This window comes from Eleutherodactylus coqui, chromosome 1, assembly GCF_035609145.1.
Source record: "Eleutherodactylus coqui strain aEleCoq1 chromosome 1, aEleCoq1.hap1, whole genome shotgun sequence".
NCBI classification, from domain to species: Eukaryota; Metazoa; Chordata; class Amphibia; order Anura; family Eleutherodactylidae; genus Eleutherodactylus; species Eleutherodactylus coqui.
In genome coordinates, this window is record NC_089837.1 from 89363552 (window position 1) to 89376684 (window position 13133).

Here is a 13133-nt window from a genome sequence, read left to right on the forward strand (position 1 = left end):
TTGGTAAGTTTACCCATCTCGGAATCTGATAGCTGCAGCGGGATGTCTGTATTACTGCCTCAACGACGGAGCCACTCTAACATGCGGCCATCTCTCTCCGCGGTCAGGCCAGGACGTACAAATTTTACATTACTTTTCAGCATTTTGAGGAGCACTTTGTTTTCCTGCACCAAGCCAAGTTTGCAAAGGCTCATGAGTGTCAGAATAATAGATACCCCCACAAATGACCCCACTTTAAAAACTACACCCCTTAATGTATTCACTGAGGGGTGTCATGAGTTTTTGACCACACCAGTTTTTTTCAGGAATTAATTAAATTTAATTAAAAATAAAATTTCATATTTTTGCAAATATGTCATTTTAAAGACATATTTTTTTTCTATAGTGCCCATGAAAATGAGGATTTACACCCCAAAATGGATACCCCCGTTTCTCCCGTGTTCAGAAACATACCCATTGTGTCCCTAATCTTATGTCTGGATGCACAACGGTACCCAAAATGAAAGGAGTAGTCGGTGTCTTTAAGAACATAAATTTTGCTAAAGGCGTTTTAGGCCCCATAGCACTTTTGTAGAGCTCTTGAGCGGCCAAAACCAAAGAGAACCCCCATAAGTGACCCCACTTTGAAAACTAGACCCCTTAACAAATTTATATAGGGGTGTACTGCCCATTTTGACCCCACAGTTTTTGAATGAATTCAAGCAAAGCAAAAGGAAAAAAAATGTGATTTTCGTTTTTTTGGCAATTCTGTCATTTTAAAACCTGCTTTTTTTGTACAGCACACACATGAATGAAGACTTGCACCCCAAAATAGATACCCCTGATTGTCCCGTGTTCAGAGACATACCCATTGTGGCCCTAATCTTTTGTCTGGATGCACAACGGGGCCCAAAATGAAAGGAGTCGGTGGCTTTCAGAACAGAAATTTAGCATGAAGGTGATTTAGGCCCCATTGCCCACTTGTAGAGCCCTTGAGCGGCCAAAACGACAGACAACCCCCACAAATGACCCCACATTGAAAACTAGACCCCCTAACGAATTTATCTATGGTGTACTGTGTATTTTTGCAGTACAATTTTTGAATAAATATAAGCAAAGCAGTAGGAAAAAAATTACGATTTTCATTTTTTTGGCAGTTGTATCAATTTAAAAACAGTTTTTTTTGTACAGCACACATAGGAATGAAGACTTTCACCCCAAAATGGATACCCCTGTTTGTGCCGTGTTCAGAACTATACCCCTTGTTGCCCTTATCTACTTAAAGGACACATGGCTAGGCCTATAATGGAAGGGTACAACTGAATAAATTCCAGGCCCCATTGCCCACTTTTAGAGCCATTGAGCGTTCAAAAATATAAAGAACCCCCACAAATGACCATATTTTAAAAACTAGACCCCTTAATGAATTCATCTAGGTGTGTACTGCGTATTTTGACCCCACAGTATTTGAATACATCTAAGCAAAACAGAAGGAAAAAAATTACGATTTTCATTTTTTTGGCAATTTTGTCACTTTAAAAACTGTTTTTTTTGGACAGTGTACATAGGAATGAAGACTTTCACCCCAAAATGGATCCCCCCGTTTGTCCCGAGTTCAAAAACATACCCATTGTGGTCCTAATCTACTTACAGGAAACATGGCAAGGCCTATAATGGAGGGAACACCCGTTGAATTGCAGGGTACAACTGAATAAATTCCAGGCCCCATTGCCCACTTGTACGGAATAAAAATTGACACCTTAAAAAAATATTCCCCCCCCCCTCCACACACACACACACACACACACACACACTCCGTGCCCATTTCGGCGTTCCCCAAATCTTAAATAAAACTAATAATGTGAACTGTGTAGTATTTCTGAAGACAAGGGTAATTACGAAGGCTGGTTGGGATGGGTACATGGGGCAATAAAACCGGGTATCCCCCCTCCTCTCATGCTTTTTGGGGGGTATTTCGTGACCTCAGTGGCGGGTATGGGGTGTAAAAAGTGGTGCTCTGTGAGTCTCCGTAAGCTTAATGAGGTGTGGCGGTCTCACACAGAAGGCGCTCAACAAGCTGCTCCTGGAACTGCATGAAGGCGTACGTTCCTGGGGCTTCTTGCAAATTACAGATTACAGGTAGCGGTCTGAATAACGCCGGGTTCACGCAGCCGTAGGCGGAATCTGCTTGCGGAGGCCCGCAGCGGATCCCAGCTGTGAGGCCGGCTGTGAGCCTGCGTACGGCCGCGTAATGTACTGCACATAACTGCCTACTCACACAGGCGGTCATGCGCAGTATATTTTGTTGTTTGTATTTCCCGCACTGTTGCTTAGCGATGACACGGGTACCCGCAGCCCGTATACAAGGTAGTTGCGTATGGGCTGCGGGTATATCCGCGACCATGGAGCACAATGGGCTCTATGTTGCGGATATCCGCGGTAAAATAGAACCTGCTGCGTTCTGTTTTCTGCGAGTGGATTACGCAATTCCGGATTACGCAATGTGAGCGGAATTGTGTAATCTAATGCGCAATGTGAGCGGAATTGTGTAATCTAATGCGATTGATCTGCGTATTACCGCGGAACAGACGCATGCGGAATCCGTAATTCCTACCGGTCATGTGAGACCAACCTAAGGTAGAGGCCACCTGTCACTGCTCCAGGCTCAACGGTCACCGAGAGCAAGGAGATTTTAAGTTTCCTGGGTTCCCCGACTCCTGCACATGTGTCCGGTGTTTTGCCGGCGGTCGCATGTGCAGAATCCGGGAAAGGTCACAGAGGAAGATCGCGTCGGGGTGCAAATACCGAGGACTCCGATAGAAAGTTTCATCTCATCTCACCGATCGCATCGGTGAGGGGAGATGAACCTTCACCTTTTTTTTACTTTTACGTGATCGCCATTATCCATTGGATAACGACGAACACGTGATCAGGAACCGCTCACCGCGGACCCCCGTGAAATCTCCAGGCTCTCGGCTAAGTTTTGAAGCCAGGAGCAGGGAGATTTTAAATTACCACAGCTTTTGCGCATGCGCCTGCCATTTTGGCGACAGGCGTGTGCGCAGAAGCTGGGGTAAGGTCTGCGGATAAATCCGCGGGCCTTAGGTACGTCATTTCATCCTCCCTCACAGATATGATCCGTGGGGGGAGATGAAAAGCAAGCTTTTTTAACTTTTTAAACTTTTTAAAGGGGTTGTCTCATGAAAGCAAGTGAGGTTATACACTTCTGTATGGCCATATTAATGCACTTTGTAATATACATCGTGCATTAAATATGAGCCATACAGAAGTTATTCACTTACCTGCTCTGTTGCTAGCGTCCTCGTCGCCATGGATCCGTCTAATTTTGCTTTCTTCTGGCGTTTTTAGACGCGCTTGCGCTGTGCGGTCTTCTTCCTGGTGAATGGGGCCGCTCGTGCCGGAGAGCTGGTCATCGTAGCTCCGCCCCGTCACGTGTGCCGATTCCAGCCAATCAGGAGGCTGGAATCGCCAATAGACCGCACAGAGCCCACGGTGCACCATAGGAAAGGACCCGCGGTGCATCGTGGGTGAAGATCCCGGTGACCATCTTGGTGAAGGAAGAAATAGGAAGAAGGAAGACGTCGCAGAGCGGGGATTTGGGTAAGTAATATGTTTTTTTGTTTTTTTTTAACACATCCATTGGGGTTGTCCTGCGCCGAACGGGGGGCCTATGGAAAAAAAAAACCCGTTTCGGCGCGAGACAACCCCTTTAAACTTTTTTTTTTTTTACTTTTTACCCCCCTTTTTTTTTTGTTTTACTTTTTACACTTTTGGATGACAGTGATCATGTCCCCAGTGACATCCCTCTGCTCCTGGCTACACATGGCAGCCAGGAGCAGAGGGATTTTAAATTTCCCGGGGCTCGAGCCCCTCTGTGCACGCGCCCGATGTCAATCATCGGGCGCGCATGTGCAGAAGGGGACTCAGGTCCCGGAAGACCGGGACACTGCTGAGGACCAGGGGTGAGTATTTTCACCTCCCCTCATGGATCGGATCCATGAGGGGAGGTGAAACTTTACTTTTTTTTTAACTTTTGTAACTTTTTCGTGATCGCCGCTATCCAATGGAGTTGCGAGCGGTCCCCGGTAACACCTCCTGGTTCCCGGCTACCTTCAGGAGCCGGGAGCCAGGAGATTTTAAATTTGCTGGGGGCTCCCGGGCTTCTGCACATGCACGTGACATCATCGTCTGGCGCGCATGTGCAGAAGGCTGGCGGTAGGTCTGGGAGGACCAGATCTCCAGGGGACACCGCGGACAAGCCGGGTGAGTATTTTCAGCTGCCCTGATACATAGTAACATAGTAACATAGTATGTAAGGCCGAATGAAGACATTGTCCATCTAGTCCAGCCTGTCTATCCTACTGTGTTGATCCAGAGGAAGGCAAAAAACCCCAAGGCCAGAAGTCAATTTGCCCTTTTGGGGAAAAAATTCCTTCCCGACTCCCTAATGGCAATCAGACTGTTCCCTGGATCAACCCCTAATAGTTCCTACCTGCCTATATACCAGGATTGACACTTAACCTAATATTTATATCCTGTAATATCCTTCTTCTCCAGAAAGACATCAAGTCCCCTTTTAAACTCCTCTATGGATTTTGCCATCACCACTTCCTCCGGTAGAGAGTTCCACAGTCTAACTGCTCTTACAGTAAAGAACCCCTTTCTGTGTTGGTGATGAAACCTACTTTCCTCTAATCGTAGCGGATGTCCTCTTGTTACCGTCGTGGTCCTGGGTGTAAACAGATCGCGGGAGAGATCCATGTGTTGTCCCCTCATGTACTTATACATGGTTATTTGGTCGCCTCTTAACCTTCTTTTTTCTAGAGTAAATAGTCCCAATTTTGATAGCCTCTCTGGGTATTCCAGTCCCGTCATTCCATGTATTAGTTTAGTCGCTCTTCTTTGAACCCCCTCAAGCACTGTGACATCTTTCCTGAGCACCGGTGTCCAGAATTGTACGCAGTATTCCATGTGAGGTCTGACAAGTGCCTTATATAGTGGGAGGATGATGTTCTCGTCCTTCGCCCCTATTCCTCTTTTGATGCACCCCAAGACTTTATTTGCCTTTGCAGCGGCTGACTGGCATTGGTTACTCCAGTTTAGTCTATTATCCACTAATACCCCCAGATCCTTTTCCATATCACTTTTCCCTATTGGTACCCCATTAAGTGAATATTTGTGACATCCGTTCCTCTTGCCCATGTGCATAGTCTTACATTTTTCAACATTGAACTTCATTTGCCATTTTTCTGCCCAAGCCCCCATCTTATCCAGGTCCGTTTGTAGCCGCACATTGTCCTCCGTTGCATTAATTACATTGTATAATTTTGTGTCATCTGCAAATATTGATATTTTGCTGTGCAGCCCCTCTATCAGGTCATTAATAAATATGTTGAACAGAGTGGGGCCTAATACTGAACCCTGTGGCACCCCGCTAGCGACTGTGGTCCAATCAGAGTACAAACCATTTATTACCACCCTCTGCTTTCTATCGTTGAGCCAATTTTTTACCCACTTACACACGTTTTCGCCCAGTCCGAGCTGCCTCATTTTGTATATTAGCCTATTATGTGGCACGGTGTCAAAGGCTTTAGAGAAGTCCAGATATACAAGATCAAGAGATTCTCCCTGGTCCAGCTTAGAGCTTACTTCATCGTAGAAACTGATCAGATTTGTCTGACATGAGCGACCCTTCATGAATCCATGCTGGTGAGGAGTTATTCCCTTAATCTCCTTGAGGTACTCATCGATGGCGTCTCTCAGAATCCCCTCGAAAATTTTTCCCGTTACTGAAGTGAGACTTACTGGCCTGTAGTTACCAGGCTCACTTTTGCTCCCTTTTTTGTAAATTGGAACCACGTTGGCAATGCGCCAGTCCAATGGTACTACTCCGGTCTTGATAGTGTCTAGAAATATAAGGTATAGCGGCCTAGCTATCTCGTCACTTAGTTCCTTTAGTATCCTTGGGTGTAATCCATCAGGGCCCGGTGATTTATCAATTTTAGTTTTCTTTAGACGCTTCCGCACCTCCTCCTGCGTTAGGTATGAGATATTTTGTAAGGGGTTCGTTTTATTCCCCTGCACCTCGTGTGGCATTTCCTTTTCTTTGGTGAACACACTTGAGAAGAAACTGTTTATTAGATTTGCTTTCCCTTCGTCATCATCAATGATTTCTCCTGCATTGTTTTTTAAAGGGCCAGCGCTCTCCCTGCAAATCCTTTTGCTGTTTATGTAGTTGAAAAATAGCTTCGGGTTGTTTCTGCTCTCTTTTGCGATCCGTCTTTCCGCTTCCTCCTTGGCAGTTTTAATCGTATCTTTGCATATTTTGTTTTTTTCCCTGTATGATTTTAGCGCTTCTTCGCTGCCTTGTTGCTTTAGTAGTTTGAACGCTTTCTTCCTTTCGTTTATTGCCCCTCGTACCGTCTTGTCAAGCCACATTGGTTTCCTTTTCGCTGAGTTACTTTTATTTTTGAAGGGAATGAACTGCTCACATGAGGCGATTAGGATCCTTTTGAACTTTTCCCATTTTTCCTCCGTACTGATATTTTTGAGGATGTTGTCCCAATTAATGTTACCGATAGTAGTTCTAAGCTCATCAAATTTTGCTTTACTAAAGTTTAGTTTCTTTGTCACTCCTTGATAAGGCATCCTATTGATTGACAGCTGGAAGTTGATTATATTGTGGTCGCTGTTCCCCAAGTGCCCCTCAACCTGCACCCCCTTTATACGTTCCGGTTTGTTAGTTAGCACTAGGTCCAGAATGGCTTTCCCTCTTGTTGGTTCCTGCACAAGTTGGTTCAGGTAATTGTCTTTAATTACTCTCAAGAACTTATCACCCCTGTGAGATTTGCAGGTTTCGTTCTCCCATGTTATATCTGGGTAATTAAAGTCCCCCATGATAATTACTTCGTTTCGTTTTGACACCTCCTCTATCTGCCTTAGTAGTAAGTCTTCAGTTTCTGCTGTTGCTTTTGGTGGTCGATAGAAGACCCCTATCAGGATTTTGTTGTTTTTTCCTCCCTGTATTTCTACCCACAGAGATTCCACCTGTTCGTCTCCTACCCCTATATCCTCCCGTAGCCTCGGCTTCAAGTTCGATTTGACGTACAGACATACCCCTCCCCCTTTCTGGTTCCTTCGGTCTCTTCTGAAGAGATTGTACCCCTGCAAATTCACCGCCCAATCGCACTTATCATCAAGCCATGTTTCAGTAATTCCGACCATATCATAGTTTTCATCAGTCATTCTCGCTTCAAGCTCGCCCACTTTACCGATCAGACTTCGTGCATTCGTGATCATACAATTTATTTCATTTTTTTTGTTTTTTAAATTTGTTTTGTTGCTATTCGTACTTATGGCTGATCTGTCAGTTCTAACTGTACTAACCCCACCCCCTGCTCGTCCCCCATTCCCTTTGCTTGGACCCAGATCACTAATTACACTGGCTACCCCACTATTTCTCATTTTACCCTCCCCCCCAGTCCCTAGTTTAAACACTCCTCCAGCCTTCTAGCCATCTTTTCCCCCAGCACAGCTGCACCCTCCCCATTTAGATGCAGCCCGTCCCTACGGTAGAGCCTGTAGCCGACCGCAAAGTCAGCCCAGTTCTCCAGGAACCCAAATCCCTCCTTCTTGCACCAACTCCGGAGCCACTTGTTTACCTCCCTAAGGTCCTGCTGCCTTTCTAGTGTGGCTTTAGGTACAGGTAGTATTTCCGAGAAAACTACCCTGGAGGTCCGCGCCCTGAGCTTGGACCCTAAGTCCCTGAAATCATTTTTGAGGGCCCTCCATTGACCTCTAACTTGTTCATTGGTGCCAACGTGCACCATGACTGCTGGATCCTCACCAGCCCCTCCCAGTAACCTGTCAATCCGATCCGCGATGTGTCGAACTCGAGCGCCAGGAAGACAACACACCGTTCGACGATCCCGGTCTTTATGGCAGATTGCCCTCTCTGTCCCCCTAATAATTGAGTCCCCCACCACTAGAACCTGTCTAGCCTGCCCTGCGCTCCCCGTCCCCGTCTCACTGGAGCAGTCATCCCCCTGGCGTTCAGAGGGCGTGTCGTGCTGCAGCGGTGCTGGCTCTGTAATGGCATCCCCCTCATCTGCCAATCGTGCAGACTTGTTGGGTTGTGCCAGTTCAGGACTAGCCTCCCTGGTTCTCTTCCCTCTATCCCTCCTTCTTTCTGTCACCCAGCTGACTGCCTGCTCCCCCTGCACTTCCGTACTACCATCCGCCCCAACCTCTACCCCAGCGAGTGTCTGCTCAGTGAGCACCAAACTCCTTTCCATGATGTCAATGGCTCTCAGTGTTGCCAGTTGCCCATTTAGATCCAGAATTAGGGCTTCTAAATTTGCAACGTGCACGCATCTTGCGCAACAGTATGCACCCTCAATCGGCTGATCAAGGACCGCATACATTGCACAAGTAGCACACTGGATGACATTGCCAGGCATGGAGCTCATCCTAATGGGGATCTACAATTTACTTGTGGAAGTAGTGAAGATAGCCTTGCTCACACTCCGCTCACACTCTGCCGCAACCGCTGTCCCGCTGCCGCAACCGCTGACCCGCTGCCGCAACCGCTGACCCGCTGCCGCAACCGCTGACCCACTGCCGCAACCGCTGCCGCAACCGCTGTCCCGCTGCCGCAACCGCTGTCCCGCTGCCGCAACCGCTGTCCCGCTGCCGCACCCGCTGTCCCGCTGCCGCACCCGCTGTCCCGCTGCCGCACCCGCTGTCCCGCTGCCGCAACCGCTGACCCGCTGCCGCAACCGCTGACCCGCTGCCGCAACCGCTGACCAGCTGCCGCAACCTCTGACCCGCTACTGCAACCGCTGGCCCGCTGCCGCAACCGCTGATCCGCTGCCGCAACCGCTGACCCGCTGCCGCAACCGCTGACCCGCTGTCGCAACCCCTCACCCGCTGCCGCAACCCCTCACCCGCTGCCTCTCTCGCGCAACCTCTTACCCGCTGACACTTATGCGCAAACAGTCAAAAAATTTTTTATTTTTTTTTTTTTTTCTTTTTTTCCCCCCTCACAAACACTTAGACCCCCAGACACTCACACACACAGAAGACACAACTAACCAGATACACAGAAGACACACAGCTCACAAACACACACAGAGGTAGATACTCAGCTCCTCCGCTCCTCCTGGTGACGTCACCCGCTGTCCCGGCGGCCGCTCACTCTGCCCTCCTGTCACAGCTGCTCCGCTGAACTCCTGGTGGCCTCTTGGCGCCGGCTGCTGCGCTCCGGTCACACTGGTCACTCCTGCCCCCGTACCTGCTTCGGCTGCCGCTGCCCCCGCGCCTGCTTCGGCTGCCGCTGCCCCCGCACCTGCTTCGGCTGCTGAGCTGCTCCGCTGTCCCCTTCAGCTCCCCGCTCGCTCGTGCCTCCGTCTCGTGTCGCTACTCCTGGCGTCTGACGTCACTTCCGGCGCAATGTCCAGTGATGTGCAGTCTGATTTGTGATCATCACCATGATGCTCCAGAGATGGATCCGATTCATCAGGGCAGCTGAATATCTGACTTTTGTACCACTTTTATTTACTTTATTGCGATGGATAGCGCCGATCGCAATGCCGGGGTGACTGCCCGCATCCTGGGATGACAGCTCCATGCTGTCGGCTACCTGCGGGCACCGACAGCATGGAGCTGTCACGTCCTCAGGCAAGTGGGCATTAATCCTAAGAGGATGCATAAAACTACGTCCTCTAGGATTAAAGCCCACTTACTGAGGACGTAGTTTCCCGATGGGGCCGTCATTAAGGGGTTAAGGCCAGCTTCACATGGACGTATATGTAATTGTGCACACCTTAGTGTAACTTATATTACACTATGAGCTAGGCTTTTTTGTGTGCATATCAGCATATTTTACTACATTTTTTGCAGCCGCAGAACATGTTCCTTGGTCCAATGGACACAAAGATGCAATGAATAAAATGATTTGTTTAATGAGCTCTAGATGTGTTCTTTTTCAAGTGGAATTACGCAGTGTTTCACGTATCTCCTTGAAGGTGGATTTGCGCACAATCCTCTGACTTCTATGGGGAGCTATGGTGCACAAATACACAGAAAAATAGAACAGTGAAATCAATGAGTTCCATTTTTTTTAATTTTGTGTGCAAATACATCTCTGTGAAGTCAGCATAATCCCATTAATAAAAATTAACATGAGGCTCTTTGTTCATAAACTCACAAGAGTCAATAGAAAATAAGCATGAAATCAATGAAGCATGTGGTACATTAAATACTTCGCCTGACCTTGAGTTTCGCTCCTCAGCTTCTTTCAGGGCATGAACTTGTAGCACCTATCTAACGATTATTCATTATTCTTCATCACCTCCTGCTGCATTGTTGTTTATTTGATCTCAGGAGAAAAGACAGAAGATTGGTGAGTGATTTACCAGACCAACTTTTGACTTGCATAAGATAGTTTAACAGAGTTTTCTAGGCAGCAGCAGTTTTCCAGGTCAGTGCCAATGAGAGTGGCACCTGCAGTTATAAGCAACTACATAGGAGTCAGAGCAGCAGCCTCCGCTCTGACCCCTGTGTATCCTGGCACTGACAGCGGTCATTGCCAGAAAAACCCTTTAAGGCAATTCAAGAAAATTTATAGTAATAAGTAAGCTGTACACAGGCAATAGTTGATCCATTGGGTCTGCAATGACTGAACGATTAATCATCATCCCACGGATAAATGAGAGTGATGTGATAGAATCCACCAAAGGCATGAAAGGGCGATACAGATGTGTGTCCCTTAATGCCTAATTTAAACCTCAGGACACAATGAAATTTTGGGATTTTCATCTCCACTTTTTAAAAGCAATAATTATTTTTTCATTGACATAACAAATGAGGGCTTGTTCTTAGTGGGACGAGATGTACTTTTTATTGATACCATTTTTGAGTACATATAATGTGTTAGATAACTTTTATTAAAGGGCCACTCCGATTTTTTTTTTCACTTGTAATGTAGTTATACCCTCAGTATAAGGTGTGCTGTCTTCCATGTGCACAAATCAAAGATGTGTCTGATAGACTTTCGAGACTTTTCAGTCCTACAGAACACCACCCATTCCTACTAATACATGTAGGGACAAATGACACTGCAAAAAAGGACCATGCAACTATCTGCAGAGAAGTTGAAGACCTTAGAAAGAAGGTGAAGGAACTAGGAGCACAGGTGGTCTTTTCATCCATCTTCCTAGTGGATGGCCATGAAATAAGAAGATGGAACAGGATTCTAGAGGTGAACAACTGGCTACATTGATGGTGCCATCAGCAAAGATTTGAATTTCTAGACCATGGAATTAATTACCTATATGATGGACTGCTTGCTGGAAACTGGTTGCACCTTACAAAAACAGGTAAGCATTTATTTGGTGAGTGCCTTGCTTCACTCATTAGGAGAGCTTTAAACTAGAACAATATGGAAAGGGAAGTGACAGGCCAGGTAAAAATATATGGCTAATTAATACATATGAGAACCTTAGTAGTGGAAAGAAAGAACAGAGACAAAAAAACTCAGAAGGAAAGTAGAGGAGCAAGAGACACCGATCACAAAGTAAAATGTTTCTATACAAATTCACAGAGCATGGGAAACAAACAAGGAGAATTGGAGCTCCTAACACAGGAAGAGAAATATGATGTCATAGGCATCACAAGACTTGGTGGAATGATACACAGGATTGTAATACAAGGCTTGAAGGATACAACTTATTTATAAGAAATAGACCTAAAAAAGGGGGAGGAGGTATTACGTTGTAGGTTAGGAAAACATTTATCTCCACAGAGATTCAAGCTTCAGAGCATTTTAGTTCTGTAGAAACTGTTTGGGTGAGAATACAAGGAGAGAACAACAGAAAATACACTATTGTAGGCATTTACTATAGGCCGCCTCGACAAACAGAGGATATGGATGAGCTCTTTTTACATCAGATGGCCAGGCTCTCAAAAAACCATGACATAGTGATCATGGGAGATTTTAAGAAATGTCTGGAATCTCTCTCAGTTAAAAGTAATAGATCTAACAAATTCTTATCGGCTCTTGCTGACATCTTTATCTTCCAAAAGGTTGAAGAGAAAACAAGAGGATCTGCTATCTTGGACCTAATTCTTACCAATAGGGAGGGAATGGTTGAGGAAGTAAGAATGGCTGGGACCGTAGGAGGCAGTGATCATGCTATCCTTGAATTTTGCATATAAAGAGGAGGAAGACCTGAGCAGACTCAGACCTCAAGGTTGGATTTCAGAAAGGCAGATTTTAATGAACTCAGAAAGAGGATAGGAAGAATGCAGTGGCTGGATGTTCTTAAGGACAGAAATGTCCAAAAAGGTTGGAAAAAATTGCGAAGTGAGATGCTCAAAGCATAATCGTTAACAATCCCTAAAATAAGGAAGAATGAGAAGCAGTTAAAGAGACCAGGATGGATTAACACAGAATGTTAAAAAGGAAGAAAAATATGTTCATATTTTTTATATAAAATATCAAATGGAAATAGGGGGGAATATCCAAAGAAAAATATAATGCTGTCTGTAGAAACTGTAGGGCAAGTGTCAGAAAAGCTGAAGCTAATAATGAATTGAGGCTTGCAACAGAGGCCAAAAGAAATAAAAAAGGATTTTGGGGGTATGTCAAAAGCAAAAGAAAAGTCAAAGATGCTATTGGAAGCTTACAGGATGAAAATGGGGAATTGGTTAAGAATGATGTTGAGAAGGCCGAACTTTTAAATTCCTGTTTTGTATCTGTTTTCTCTTAGAAAGTAGATGGTACATCAACTGATCTTCTATAAGCAGAGATGGCGAGAGGACACTTAGCTAACTTAAATGAATTAAACTCTCAAGGTCCAGATGAATTACATCCTAGGATACTAAAGGAAGCAGCGAGGTAATTGATGAACCACTCACCATAATCTTTGAAACTTCCTGGAAAACAGGAGAAGTCCCAGAAGATTGGAAAAGGGCAAATGTTGTACCTATCTTCAAAAAAGGGAAGAAGGTGGATCCAGGAAACTACAGGCCTGTGAGCCTGCCTTCTATATCGGAAGAGAATTATTAAGGACCATGTATGCAAGTACTTGGAAAAAAATGGAGTAATTAACCAGAGCCTGTATGGGTTTGTA

The 13133-nt window shown here is 45.8% G+C and overlaps 1 protein-coding gene across 6 annotated transcripts in view; it reads left to right on the forward strand.

Annotated features, from left to right (window-relative positions):
• LOC136622186 (alpha-1,4-N-acetylglucosaminyltransferase-like) overlaps positions 1 to 13133 on the forward strand; it is a 63171-nt gene that overhangs the window by 9332 nt on the left and 40706 nt on the right. Inside the window, exons 1-2 of one of the 6 annotated variants that reach the window (XM_066598079.1) lie at positions 10989 to 11378; positions 12771 to 12898. The exons of 1 other annotated variant lie outside the window; for it this stretch is intronic. The gene's annotated coding sequence lies outside the window, so the exon portion shown is untranslated. Of the gene's footprint in view, positions 1 to 9735; positions 10403 to 10988; positions 11379 to 11906; positions 12252 to 12770; positions 12899 to 13133 lie in introns of those variants that run through there. 4 more of the 6 variants (XM_066598077.1, XM_066598081.1, XM_066598080.1 and 1 more) reach the window with 4 other exon arrangements.